Source organism: Rattus norvegicus, chromosome 14 (assembly GCF_021556685.1).
Source record: "Rattus norvegicus strain SHRSP/BbbUtx chromosome 14, alternate assembly SHRSP_T2T, whole genome shotgun sequence".
Taxonomy (NCBI): Eukaryota; Metazoa; Chordata; class Mammalia; order Rodentia; family Muridae; genus Rattus; species Rattus norvegicus.
Window position 1 is genome coordinate 71,594,591 of NC_141547.1, and position 14,232 is coordinate 71,608,822.

Consider the following 14,232-nt stretch of genomic DNA (forward strand, 5'->3'; position numbering starts at 1 on the left):
GTTTACTTTGGGGGGAGAATTTGGCTCTGATGATGCCATGTAATCGTGGTTTCTGTTGCTTGGGTCCCTGCACTTGCCTCTCGTCATCACATTGTCTCTGGTGTTACCTTGTTCTGCTATTTCTGACAGTGGCTAGACCGTCCTATAGGCCTGTGGGTCATGAGTGCTGTAGACCTGTTTTCCTTTTTTCTTTCAGCCAGTTATGGGAACAGAGTGTTCTGCTTTCAGGCATGTAGTCTTTCCTGTATACTGGTCTTCAACTGTTCCTGTGGGCATGTGTCCTGAGTCCACCAGGCAGGTCACTTGAAGCAGAAAAATTGGTCTTACCTCTGGTCTCGGGCCTGAAGTCGATCCTCGGGGGCTGCGTTTCAGCTCTCTGTGAGGGCAGCAACCAGAAGGGCCTGCCCCGCCTTTTCTCGGGTCCCTGTGCACAGGGTTCCCAGATGGCGCTAGGCATTTTCCTCTAGAGTCAGAAATGTGGGCAGAGTGTAGTCTCTTCTGGCTTCCCAGGAGTGTCTGCCCCTCTGAAGGTTTAGCTCTCCCTCCCACTGGATTTGGGTGCAGGGAGCTGTTTGACCGGTTCCCTTCAGATCCTGGTGGTGTCTGGACTGCAGGGGACCTGCGGCTCCAGTGCCCCTATTTTCCTGTTCCCAGAGGCCCTATACAGTTTCCTCTTGGGCCAGGGATGTGAGCAAGGGTGGGCAGTACTGGTGGTCTCTCCTGTCCTGCAGTCTCAGGAGTGCCCACCTGTCTGGGTGATGAGCTCTCTCTCCCACCTAAATATCCCATTTCAATGCATAATGCACTGATGTTTTCATTTATCATTTATTCACTGAGCAAACATTAACTGTTCATATGAGATGGCAACTGCACAGGCCCCCTTGAAGCACTGGTGGATGCTAATAAGCAGCTGGACCATGTCAGCACACAATAGACCAAGGAGGAAGCATCAGCAGGCGGAGGAGGGCTGGGCAGAAATAGCAGGTGTTCATTGTCACCCAGGCAAAAACTAGGAGCATGGAGGAGGATGGGAGAAAAGTGTATAGAAGTGTAGAGTGCCATGCTCTCCCTGACAGCAACTGAAAAGTTCTTCAGGAATCTTAACCAAGTGGGTTTCTGAAGCACTGTTGAAGATGGCAACAGTACCAACAGGAAGAGTCATGTCACCCAAAGTCAGAGGAAGGTCACAATGTCTTCTTACTCTCTACCTCAAGGATGAATAGGATGGAAAAGGCAAAACTTTCTGTGCACCAGAGCACACTACTATTTAACCATAATTTTATACCCATTTCACCTCCATTCCTGCATGTCCTCCTCTGTCCCAGGGAGTCAGCATTCTACTTCTACAGGCTTCTCCTCTCTCTCTCTCTCTCTCTCTCTCTCTCTCTCTCTCTCTGTGTGTGTGTGTGTGTGTGTGTGTGCACACAAGCACACGCATGCATATGTGGCTGCACAGAGCCAGAGGGATGTCAGATGTTCTTCTCTATCTCTCTCACCCTGAGACAGGGTCTCTCATTGATCTGAGAGCTAGACTGGTGGCCAGCTGACCCAGTGGTCCTCTTGTCTCTATCTCCCATGGGTGTGTGCAGCCATACTAGGCTTTTATGGGATTCTAAGATCCTACAGAGCCAACTCTCAGCTTTTAAATGCCTTTTAAATAAGAATTTAACAGGGATGTGCAAGTTTGATACATTTTCTTCTCATATGTCTTTTGGAAGGGGAGTTCATCAGTAGTGCAGTGACTTGTTTAAGAATAACAGGCATTTTTCTGGTCATCTATCTTTTCCCTTCCCAAGAAACACTATGCAATGATGCCAAAGCCCTTCGGAGAACCTGAGAAACTTTCCCAAGAGTTTCCAGGATGCCTTTGCTCAACCAGATTGGCCTTTTCCTCAGCCACACTTGGTTGTGGGGCTTGGATATTGCTCAACTGGTGGAAGACTTTAGCATCATTTATATGATGCTGTGTTTGTAGATGTACAGAATGCATGTGTTAAGCCATCATGAAGACTTCCACTAAGATTTAAAATCAACAGGCCAGACAAGACCTAGCTGGTTCAGGATCTCTGCAGACAGCTCCCGAGTCTGTAATCCATTAAAGTTGTTGGGATGGAGATAACAATGGAGTGGATGTTCCATGGTAATGGAGAATATTAGGAACATAGAACATCTGCTGAAGAGCACCATAGGAATTGAATACATATAATACAGTCTGCCTGAGCTGGAACTAATGAGAAGTTAGAGGCCAGAATGCCAAAGCCCATTGGTGCTCATAACATCACACCATACCCCAGGTGATGAGCATGGACCTACTGACCTTGGTGTTTGCATTCTGAGGTTTGTTCTTGACTTAGCCTAATATTTTTTTGGGTGGAGGGGGGCTATTTTTCTCTGTCTCCTTTTTGGGATAGAAATATTTACTTTTTGGCATTGTATATTGGATAAAGATAAGAACTAAAAAAAAATTTAACAGGGACTTACAACTAAGAATCCTTGAATGTTGGAGGAGACTTCAGTGTTGGGCTTGTAAACAATACTGCAAATGGTGAGTATGGAAACTCACAGGTCCAGCCTGGAGGGGTAGGAAATGAGACCCCAAGAGGTACTGTGGCCTTGACACCCACTATAAGACTCTCAGCTGTTAGTTTTGAACTTTGTAAATGGTCAATGGCTGAAGAAATGGGAGTACTTACTAGTCTTGTATGCTTATTAAATATTATATGCAATTTTTATGGAGTAGTCTATAAAATAAGCAAATTAAAAATGATAAAAAATTTAGAATGTGATAAAAATATATGAGATTCTCAAAAAATGAATAAAAACATTATAGAACCCAGGTGTCTAGATCTTTTTTTCTGTCCTTGTAAGGCTATGCTATGCTCTATCATTTCTCTGGATGTCAGTTTCCTTCCCCATAAAACTCAATATTCCAATCACATTTCATTCTTATTGGTCTAAAGAACATGAATGGCATTTGCCCTATTATCCCCAAGGGAGATGGGGAAAAGGGCACTCAATTACCAAATGAGAAGCCTGTGCTGGTCCACAGTAATCTACATTGCTCAGCCTTTCCCTACTACAGGGAGGTAGTCAGGAATACATAACATGAATGACAGCAATGTGTCCTTGGAAACATTGTTGCAAGGTAAGCTGGTTTCTGGCTAAACAAAGAGGTGTTTCAAGAACAAAAAGAAAACACTAACAAAAGAAGCAGACCTGGATGCCGGGAGGGACCCTGATTCCACTCCGTTTCTCCTTTCTTGAAGTTTGGGAAAATGGCTCATCCTTCATCTTCTGCCTCAGTGAGTAAAGTGAGAGCTCAATTCTCTTGGTTAAGAGAGAGGTGTTACAAGACCCTGAGGCTCTCAAAGCACTAGAGGTCAGGTTTCTCCCCACCTTCCACATTGTTCTGCCTGAGAGGGTAGCTCTCTTCAATTCACCCTGTCTTTCCTGGTCTCCACTCTCTAGAATTTCACAGTGTTGTTGACAGCATCAGTTTCCACTCCTTTTGGGGTACTCCCTAGTCTCTTCAGACTTTGAAATTTAAGTCTTTCTGTTCAGAGAAATGTTTGGCTCCTTTCTTTATTCATGGTTTCATCCCCATTATTTTCTGGACTTGTTGTTTTACTGCTGCCTTGTTAAGGTGCAGACCTTTTGGGTTGCCTCTGTGATTTGCTTTTCTGTCTTATTCCCAAAACCATTGCTTCTTAAGCTAACTAATCTTTTTACTCCTTCCACTGAAAAAAAAATATATATATACCATTGAATATATATATTCCACTGAATATATATATTCCACTATATATATATATATATTCCACTGAATACACACACACACACACACACACACACACACACACACACACACACACACAATCTTCCAACTACATTTTCCCTAAATTTTTTTTCTTTATACAATTAGCTGTATTTGTTGATCCAAAATGTTTCCATTTGAAGCTCTTTTACTAAGGTCTTCTTTCCTCAGATAAGTCAGTCTCAAAACTCTTTCACAGACATGCTGAATGCTTTGTCTCTGAGGTGATTCTAGAGCTGGACAGGTTGACAATCAGTGTTAATGATTGCCATAGTATCTTGTTATAGTTTTATTTTCCAGTAACTAAATATGTCATCTTTTGCTTAAGTTTTCGTCGTTTTTTGATTGTCCTCCGGGTATTTTTTTCTGCTGGTCGGGGTGTCTAAATTTCCTTTTAGGGGAGAAATTTCCTTCCTCATATTTAGTGTGATCTTTATCTTGTTTACCCATCGAGGTGACTAGTTCAGGATGCATTCCTTAGCAAACTAGACCCTTCAACAAACAGCTTTAAAATCACTGTCCACATTTGCTTCCAGGGCACACACACAGCAGGTGAAGGTCTTTTTGTTTTGTTTTTCAATATCTTCACCCAAGGCCATAAGATGCTTCGAGTTCCACCTCAGCTTATGCATGGATGCCCTGAAAGGAAGGAGAAAGAGTTCACAGTGGCTCTCAAAGCTGCTTTTCTGGAGTGGCAAGCATTGTGCCCTGTTAGCCATGGCCGTGACATTTGGGGAAGTTCCTTGACTTATAAATAGAACAATTTATTTTTTCCTTATTCTAAAATAAAACATATTAAACTATGGTCATCAACTAGAGACTATTACAGATGCTTTTCCTCCAATGAGTTTCCCTAAAATTGTAGATTTCAGTTTGTTTGCTTATTTTGTTTTCTTGGGGTTTTTTGTTTGTTTTATTTTGTTTGTTTTAATAACAGGTTCTAGTGTTCCAGGAAATAGTTCCCAGGATGAGGAATAGCCAAGGAAAGGAAGTTAGGGAGGTGAAGAATAAACTGTCACTCTACAGTTGAGATTCTAGATTGGAAATCTACTTAGCTTTGTGCTGTGGGGCCCGCAGTCCTGAAGTATAACACAGCCTTTTGGGCTCCTTCAGCATCTTAAACATGCTGAGAACAAGTGCGAAACACCCGTTATCCCCACCTTGTTGAACTGACTTAACTGTTAGAGGTAGCCCGAATCCAGCGATGACTGTGACGTCACCCATAGGCGACAGGGTCCTGCGCATCCGTTGCCCGGCAATCGCCATAGATTCCCAGCGTCCGTCTGCCCCACCTCCCACCCTGACCTGCAAGTAATTAAATAGTAGCCCAAATAAAAGGCAGACCCTTCCTGATCTTTGCCCCCTTTTTCTCTTTGTTTTCATCGCTCCCCTTTGTCCTTTTCCCCATAAATAAACCTTTCTCTCGTGGAACTGTACTGGCCTGGTGTGCTCTGTCCTGAGAGGAGCCTCATTTCTAACACAATACACCTTCCTGTTGCTAAGTGACCACTCACGATATTTAGCCTCCAGGCAATAAGAAATAAAGAATGGAAACTCTGGCTAAAGGGACTGATGAGTAAGGTTGCCAAAGTGATGGTTTAGTGATAAATTGGAAGTAAAATTAAGAAATAAAAAATGAAAGTGTGTGTAATCAGTATCTGTGTAACAAGGAGCAACTAGAATTTTCTACAGATTTCTGAGTGTCATGTGTTACTGTCTTGGGGCTTATTAATTGGTGGCTGTGTATATCTTGTTGTTTCAAGATGAATATTTGACCTCCTAATAGAGAGGTAAGGGAGAGAAGTCCTGGTGAGATTAAGGCCAAAGAAGAGACCTCTCAACACAAACTGCCTTCTATATCATGATTCTCAATGTCAGCAAACCAAGAGGCTGAGCTGTTCTTATATCTATATCTCTTAATCCACTGAATGCACCAAGATAAAATCCATATGTAAAGACAGAAATGTTTTTGTTTTTGTTTTTTGAGACAGGATTTCTTTGTGTAGCTCTGGCTTTCCTGGAACTCACTTTGTGCACCAAACTGACCTCAAACTCAGGGATTCTCTGCTCCTAGGATTAAAGGTATGCATCATCATTTTCTGGTTAAAGCCAACACTATTAAATGATCACTCAGTATTCCATAGGACTGAGGAGCTTGGGTCAGTAGGACTCAAAAGTGTTTACCAAACCTTTACCAAACCTGTACACAGGTCCTCACCTTGGCCTGTTTAAAATATAAACACGATCTGGCTTACTACATAGCTACTGCAGGGCCCTGAAATTAAAACACACTTTGTGTCAGTAATGCTGTGAGATCCAGGTATATTTTTAGTTCTGAGAATTTTATCAAGATTCAGATTTTCAGCCAATGAAGCCACCATGTTTCTGCTTTTAGCACCATGGCTTATTCTTCTGCTGTCCGAAACCAAAAGAATCATAGATTCTGGGGATCCAACTAGAGTCGCCATGCTTTTTCAACCGAGCTGTGCACCTAACTCTCAGTCTTTGGACTCCTTTTTGAATAGATTTTTTTCTAAGTTGTTTTACTCCTACTTTGCAGAAGACAAAAAAACCAAACAACAACAACAACAACAACAAAAACCCACCATTTTAGACTCAGATCTTCGAAAAATCTATTCCCAGGGAAATCTCACATAGAACTCAATTGTTTGAAGTCATGAAAATATTCCTGTGACTTTTGCTTTAAAACAAGAATCCCAATTGGGCCTGCAATTCCGAGGTGTGTATTAGAAATCAGGTTATAAAACAGTTCACTTTCTCTGGATTGTAACTATTTTTTAAATAAAAATTAGAATTTATGAAATAAAATTTATAAAACAAAATAGGGTATTTCTAAAAATAGAAATTCAGGGCCTGGAGAGCTGGCTCAGGGGTTAAGAACACATACTGCTTTTTCTGAGCTTGTTCTGTAGCACCTAAGTCAGGGTGTTCACACAACAGCCCAAAACTCCAGCTCCAGGGATCTAACACCTCTGGGTTCTATGGATGCCAGGACTCAGACACACATATCCACACATAGGCACACACATCAATAAAAAATATATATATATAATATATATATAATATACATATACCTATAATTAAGTGAGAAACAAAATAAACCGTTTTCTTGGGTTCGTATGCTCTCCCAGGCATTAAGTTAGTCATTACCCCCCAAACTCCAATCATGCTGATTAGCTCTGCATGGTAGAGGAGAGACTTTTCACTTTCTTATCCCTCCTTTCAGAAATTTTGCCAAATTTTATTTTGTATTTAGGGGTAAAATTATGAGACTGGCCCTCGAGATCAAGCTTGCATAAGCAGATCTACTCACAACATTTCACTCAACATATTTTGCTGATCGTAGGACATGTGCCTGAATTATCTTTAGGCTCCAAAATCCATAAAACCAAGATGTTGTTCCAGCAGAATCGGAAGAGCAGGCTTTGAGCGTTCCTGGATTTAGAGTATACAGGCTTGTCAATAACTCTGGTAAACAGCCTGTTAATTTTAATGAATCATTTGCATGGGGAAGCTGGGAAAAACAGATGTGGCTGCTTCCCACCAACCTCAGGTGAATGAGAGAGGCCACAGAATGTCCTTGTCTTTGACAAGAATGCTGTAGATGGCAAGAAGGTACAGTGCACTAAATACAAAATAAAATTTAACCAGCCTTCAAACATTCTGAAATTCTTTATTAGACCAGTCTAGAAACTGACATGCAAAAATTATAATCACTTACTCTACATTACTACCTGTCAATTCAGATGTAGTCTTCATTGAATAAATGCATTTGCTCTGGTCTTCAGTTCAGAGAGAAAATGGTGATGTATCTTGTCAACCTAAGGCTAAACAGACGCACTATGAACAAAATATCTTAGGATGGTATTGCTTTTCCGAAACATATTTGTTTTGCCTTTCTTATTGGCATATATAAATAGGCTTTACTATATCTCTCTTGCAAAAATAATGACAAGTCTTGACAGAAATTCATTAGCAACATGTGCATACTTCTCTAAGCTCTACAGTTATAAATTCTGTTCAGCTAAGGGAAATACAAGGTTATGCAGATGCCTTCCACATTACAAGGCAAGACTAGTTTTTCTGATTCCATGCCATGCCATGTCCTGGCTGGCACTGTCTGGTCTAATGGAACATGGTGTAATTAAGGAGAGAAATCTAAATTGAGAAGCTGAGGAGCTGGCTGAGACTCTGTTAAATGGTTTCTCCCAGTTTCCTCAATCTTGAAATAACAATGTAGCAAGGGCTGTGGGAATTAGCAGTACTCGCCATGTTCAAGGCTGTGGGAATTTTCCTCATAGAACTGCATGACTTGAGCCTCCTATGAAGGAGGGTGGCTGTGAACTTCCTGGAGCTGTGTCATCAGATAGCAGGTGGAAGCACGAGTAGGGGCTTAGTGTTTTGGCCCCTTTATGATGCGCAGGAAAGGGCCCCTTTATAGAGTGCTACCCACATCTTTCTCTTTCATGGAATTTGCAGTTATAGACACTGCTTCTATCCTATAAGCCACTGTTTAAAAAAAAATCTCTTCCAAACTACATATTTGCTGGTCAACAATCTGACAAATTTGTAGGCTAACAATTATCGAAATCTTCAAGCAAGAAAGACCTAAGAAGCCATCCTGCCTGTTTCCTTCATTAAATTAAAAAGTAAGCCCTAGATAAATGAAGTGACTTGCCCAAAGCCACAAGGCAGGCCCTTTCCATCAACACCAAAGCAAAGCAACTTCAATGCCATTTTCAAGGACAGCTCTGGGTCCCCAGTACTCTTTTTATGAAGAGGGATTGTTTCCCATTGTGTCCTTGTGCAACTGAGAACTGGGCTCACTGTTGTTTCGTTCCAAGTGGAAGGAAGAACTGCTCAATGGATGCCACGTTTACAGTTGTAAAGCCAGAAGACTCATAGATTGAGCCATCTTAAGCAGTCCCTATCATCCATGGATGCTCCTGCTGACACACTCCCTTGACTTTGGATTAATTCTTTGTCACCCACTAGAGCCGGAAGTGCTAGACAATAGGCTAGTGTTTGGGAGAGCATTAGTGAGCTTGCTCAGGATGTCTGTGAAGGCAGGAAAGCTAAGTGAGAAAATGCATGAATGAAGGGAGGACAGTGCAAGAAGGTACAGGGATCTCAGAGGCCATCTGACCCATTTGCTGATTTAAAAATAATAAAAATAAAAACATATCCATCAGCTCAGGAATACTTGCTGAGAGCCTGATGGGGACCAAAGACTTACCTAGATATTAGAGTTTCACCACAAATGGGCAGTCCCTCCTTCATGGGCTTTATCTGCTATTTAGTATGTAGTTCAATAAATTGTTGTGCTAATTCATCCAATAAATATTTACTGACCATCTAGTACAAGCTAGGGCTTTCGTACATATTAGAAATATAGAATAGAATAAAACAGAAGTCTCTGTCTTCCTAGAATTTACATTTTAATTAGAGAAGACGGAAATAACCAAGGACTTACATAAATGACATATCACACAGTCCCAAGTGCAACGGGAAGCATCGTGTAGATTAAGAAGTCTTAGAGTGTACAGCCACACCCACACCCACTGGCTTTGAAGTCAGTTTTACCCTATGATAACCCTAAAACTCCCATCAAGCTACGCCACGTAATTTTTCTATACCATGTGCTGATAGTCACATGGCCTACTTCACAGCAATTTTTGTTAGAACTAAGTGAAGTATCTGAGAAGTACTGTTAGGTTGGTACCCAGCTACTCACTATTAAATGTCTAATCAATAAATAACAGCTTCTCCCCTGCCCCCAAATTTAAAGAAACCAAAGACTTGTCTGGATGTTAGGGTATTGTGAAATGGGTAAGCTTCTTGGATTTAAAGAAATTAGGTTACAGTTTGCCTTTCCTCCATGTTCTCACATCAAATCCCCTCATGTTTGGATCAACTAGCAGCACTTGTTCTGGCCTCTTTCAGGTTTTTACCTCTTGCTTTTATTGAAAAGTAATTATTAGTTTTCAGCAAAGAAATGAAATCAAATACAGAGCATGTAGAAAAGAGGCCAACTGCTCCCTTTCATGTCAATCTCAATATTTTCAGCAGACCAGGAAAATGGCTCCCAGATAGCTCCTCTTCTGTGACCCAGGCCAGTGTCTTTAATGACTCAGTAAACTTCAATTTCCTTCATCAGGTTGGGACTCAGCCTGACTTCTATCTTTCTAGAAAATCAAGTGACACCCATGCCGTAATGCCTAAGCATGATTTTCTGAAAATGACTGAGCATGGATAGCCTCTCATAAATTCTCTGATATGACCCTGCATACACTAGAAACTCAGTGATAGACCACAGCCTCATAACCAAGTATGAAGTTCATACACATGCATAACCAGATGACAGGCTTCAGGTTGGGCAACACCTTTTACTAGCAAGACTCAGAAATTTCTTTGTTTAATAAGAAAAAGGAGAGTTTGGATTATGTGTATGGGAGGGGACTCCCATCTCACTGAGTGGTGGGCCAGCCCAGTTCCTGGAGGTATGGATACCAGAAGGACACTAGTAAATGTGAATTTTAGCACAAGCTCTTCTTCAAGCGCTGCAGTCACATGTGACTTTCACAACAGGTGGCACTTTCTGAGAAACCAGGTGACATCCTCAGATTCCCACAACTAAGTAATGGGAAATGTACATCAAACTCTGCCTTCAAGTTAAATACCAACTGTTCCACCTGACTGAAAGTGTTCCCTAAATATGGAACTATCAGTGCCAAAATACAACTGTCCTGAGAAAATTGGGACAAATTGATGACCTTGTCTTTAGTACAAAGTTTTCCATCGAATTGCTCAAGCTGTGGCTTACATGGGATGTTACTGTGAGATAGCCTGATCATCTACTCATGGTTTGAAACATGAGGATGTTTTCAATTCATTCATTCATTCACTCATTCATTCATTCATTCATTCTACATCCCAATTGCATCTCCCCTCCCTATATCCTATCCAGTACCATTCTATCACCCCTTACCTCTTTCCCACTCCCCTTCAGCAAAGGTGAACACTACCAGCACAACCTATCATACCAATCCTCCCTGGTACATCGCGTTACATCAGGACTAAGCACCCATTGAGGTCAGACAAGGCAGCCTAGCTAGGGGAATTCAAGGGCAAGCAACAGAGTCTGAATCAAAAACAGACCCCACTCCAATCGTTAGGGAAACCCACATGAACACCAAGCCAAATATCTGCTACTTATGTGTGGAGGCCTAGATCCACCCATGCTCTTTGGTTGGTGGCTCAGTCTCTGTGAGCCCCCATAGGCTCAGGTCAGAAGGCTCTATAGGCCTCCTTATGGTGTCCTTTTCATGACTCTTCCAAGACTCCCTCAATCCTTTTCATGACTCTTCCAAGACTACCTGAGCTCCGCCTAATGTTTGTCTGTGGGTCTCTGCATCTGTTTCCATTAGCTACTGGATGAAGTCTCTCAGTAGACAATTTTGCTAGGCTCCTATCTGTAAGCATAGCAGAGTATCATTAGTAGTGTCAGAGGTTGGCTCTTGGGGTAGATCTCAAGTTCAGCCAGTCATTGATTGGCCATTCTCTCAATTTCTGCTCCATCTTTATCCCTGCATATATGATAGGCAGGGGAACCTTTGGGTCAAAGGTTTTGTGGGTGTGTTGGTGTCCTGCCACTTCAGGTTCTATATTTTGCACTGCTAGAAGTCTCAGTTAGGGTCATCCCTAGACCCTCAAAGGAGCCTCCCCTATCGCTGGTCTCTGACTTGTCTCAGAGATGGTTCCCCTGGATTTCCCTTCTCTCTCCCAGCACTCCCACCTCCACCACCACCCCTGCTCTCCCCACATCTGATCCTCACCCACATTCCCCTCATCCAGTTCTTTATCCCCATTTATTTCTATCTTATTTCCCCTTCTGACTGAGATTCAAGCATCCTGCCTTGGGCCCTCCTGTTATTTAACTTCTTTGGGTCTGGGATTATAGCATGGTTATCCTGTACTTTGTGGCTAATATCCACTTAAAAGTAAGTACATACCAGGTGTATCTTTCTGAGTTACCTCACTCAGGATGGTATTTTCTAGTTTCATCCATTTGCCTGCAAATTTGGTTGTGTCCTTGTTTTTAAGAGCTGAGCATTACATTGTATAAATGTACTACATTTTCTTTATGTATTCTTTGCCTGAGAGTCATAAGTTGTTTCCAGTTTTTGACTATTACAAATAAAGTTGCTATGAACATATTGAACAAATGTCTTTGTGGGATGCTGGAGCATCTTTTGGGTTTATGTCCAGGAGTAGCATATAGCCGGATCTTGAAGTAAAAGTGTTCCCAGTTTTCTGAGAAACTGCTAGATTGATTTCAAAAGTGGCTGTAAAAGTTTGCACTTCCATTAACAATGGAGAAATGTTCACCTTGCTCCACATCCTCTCTACTATAAGCAGTCACTTGAGGTTTTGATCGTAGCCATTCTGGTAGGAATCTCAGATTCATGTTGATTTGCATTTCCTTGATGACTAAGGGCCTTGAACATCTCTTTAAATACTTCTCCACCATTAAAGTCCTCTAGTGAGAATTTTTTGTTTAACTCTATCTTTTTTTTGTTTGTTTTATATATTTTAGATATTAACCCTCTGTTGGATGTAGAGTTGGGGAAGATCTTTTCTCATTCTTCAGGCTGCCATTTTATCATATTGAAGGGTGTCTTTTGCCTAACAGAAGCTATTCATTTTCATGAGGTCCTGTTTATTAATTGTCAATCTTAGTGAGTGAGCTGAAACAGGAGAATTTCGAGATAGAAAGTTAAAAATGACCCTTGTGCTTCCTTCTCAACCTATTCCTCAACAACAGCCTGAATACCCATGTCACAATGTGGTTCCATTTTCCGCTTCTTTCTTTGGGGGTATTCAGGCACTGCTCCCACCAGGTAGGGAAGGATGCATCTTTGAAGTCTGGACTGAGTGGGTCAGCAGGATCCCAGTCTTGCAGTGAAAGCTGGGAGTAAGGGGATCTTCTCCAAAGATTTCAGAATTACAGCTCTGCAGCGTATTTCTAAATCTAATCTGTAATTGTGCATTTCATTTTCTATTCAATTAAAAAGATAGGATATTTTGAGCCATAAAGATTATAGATGTTTCTATTCCAAAAATGCCATCCCAAAGAGTTTATCTCCTAGTTTATAGCAACAACAAAATTGTACTTTTCCTTCATATAATTTAAAAATGCCTGGGTGACCTCTTTGTGAGGCTGGCTTGTAGGGTTCACTTTTCCTTATAAGCAGAGGGGTTGAGAGTCCTCCTGGGGAAGTCATTCATAGTGCTATCTCTATTTTATCATCTATCATATCTATTCATTGTTGTGCTTAAGAACAAACCCAGGCCTTGAATACGCTAAGAACTCAGTTATTAATCCTTCTAGGGCCTTTATTGTTCTTTGGCATTCTGTTTTTGTTTGAAGACCCATCCTTCTACACTGCCCATGCTGGTCTTGAATTTGAATATTCAATCATATCTTGATCCAAGTACCTTCTGTTGGTCTCCAGATGAGCCAAGAGCATGTACCTGAATAGTAATAATGGTGCTAAAGGACGTTTGTGTACATTTACTGAGTAGTGAGGAGTTAATGGTAGTCATGAGCCTGTCGACTTAGCTGTTTTGAAACACCCATTTTCACCTCCTTCTAAAACAATGGCATATTTATCTAGTTCAAAACAAAGCCTCTTCTGTGGCTGGGTGAAGTTAGAATTTTAGTGAATGGTATCAGTTAAAAGTGTTCTATGAAACATTCTAGAAGCCTCTTAAAAGACAAAGCAGAAGTATTCTTTGGTTCTCTGTCTTCCTTTCCCCTCCTTCCTGTTACTTGGATCACAGATGCAATTCTTGGAAAGCCATTTTGGACCATGAAAGCAGAGGACAGCCCTGCAGTACGCAGTAGGCAGTTGGGTTTCTAAGGAGCCTTCCTGCCCCAAATCACTGGCTCTGGAGTTTTTTAACATAAGGAAAAGATCAAGTATTTTTGGCACTAGCTAATGATTATGAGTTTTACATTTCTTACCCTGTCTTTATTATCTTTTATTCAGATCCCAGAAACCCTTCAAGGTAGGCATTGTAAAATTTTACAGTGAATGGAAAAAGCTTTGGGGCTATGGAGTAGAAGAATCAGAATCCTCTACCCTAACACTGAAACAACCCTCCACAGGGTTCTCTGCTGCCCCCTACTGCCTCTCTTCTCACTCTCACTCTTAAGCTCCATCCTTCAAGACAGAAGATGCTCTTGAACACAAGGGCAATCAAAGCAGCCATTCTCCAGTTCTTATGGCTCTCAATGTACATCATGTTCTGCTTAAGGAAGCCAAAATCCAGAGAAGCCAAGTACATTGACCAAGGTCATGTAATACAGGAGGAATGGAATCCAAACCTGGCCT

The 14,232-nt window shown here is 41.5% G+C and overlaps 1 long non-coding RNA gene across 1 annotated transcript; it reads right to left on the reverse strand.

Annotated features, from left to right (window-relative positions):
* Positions 1 to 3,520: 3,520 nt before the first annotated feature.
* LOC148001385 (uncharacterized) lies at positions 3,521 to 5,282 on the reverse strand. The gene is made up of 2 exons (XR_015637063.1): positions 4,994 to 5,282; positions 3,521 to 4,453 (listed from the first exon to the last, which is right to left on the reverse strand). It is a non-coding gene; the product is annotated as an uncharacterized LOC148001385 (long non-coding RNA).
* Between the last annotated feature and the right edge of the window lie 8,950 nt (positions 5,283 to 14,232).